Raw genomic sequence first — 365 nt, 5'->3', positions numbered from 1 at the left:
AGAACGTTATTCTAAATATGAATGTGTGCAGCCAAACTGCGGCTGCAAGAGCGAATGTTAAAGAAAGGACGATGAAATAAGAGAGATAAAGAGAGGTGTAGAGGTGGAGGAGAGAGCGAGGGATGAATAGAGAATGATGGTTGAGTCTCTGTTTTAATCAACTGATCTGACTGGACGAGAGGCCTGAAGAGCTACACACTCACATCTGTCATTTCCCTCCTCATCACTGGTGTGTGTTTGTGTCCACTTTCTGTCTCTGCAATCAGTCGCTCATCAATCAGAGGACTAAGTTAAAGCAGTCAGTTCAAGGATTCAGCCACAATGGAAACTATAATGTGTTTTTACGCCATTTTCACAGATTTTTT

At 42.2% G+C, this 365-nt stretch overlaps 1 protein-coding gene across 1 annotated transcript in view; it reads right to left on the bottom strand.

Moving 5' to 3' along the window:
* The window catches only part of LOC118326021 (poly [ADP-ribose] polymerase tankyrase-2-like), a 19,145-nt gene that overhangs the window by 7,078 nt on the left and 11,702 nt on the right, over positions 1-365 (bottom strand). The window lies entirely within an intron of this gene.

This window comes from Morone saxatilis, unplaced genomic scaffold (assembly GCF_004916995.1).
Source record: "Morone saxatilis isolate NCDOM2014 unplaced genomic scaffold, NCSU_SB_2.0 Contig1, whole genome shotgun sequence".
Taxonomy (NCBI): domain Eukaryota; kingdom Metazoa; phylum Chordata; class Actinopteri; family Moronidae; genus Morone; species Morone saxatilis.
The sequence above is the reverse complement of the archived record's forward strand: the minus strand, read 5'-3'. Positions and strand labels throughout refer to the sequence as shown.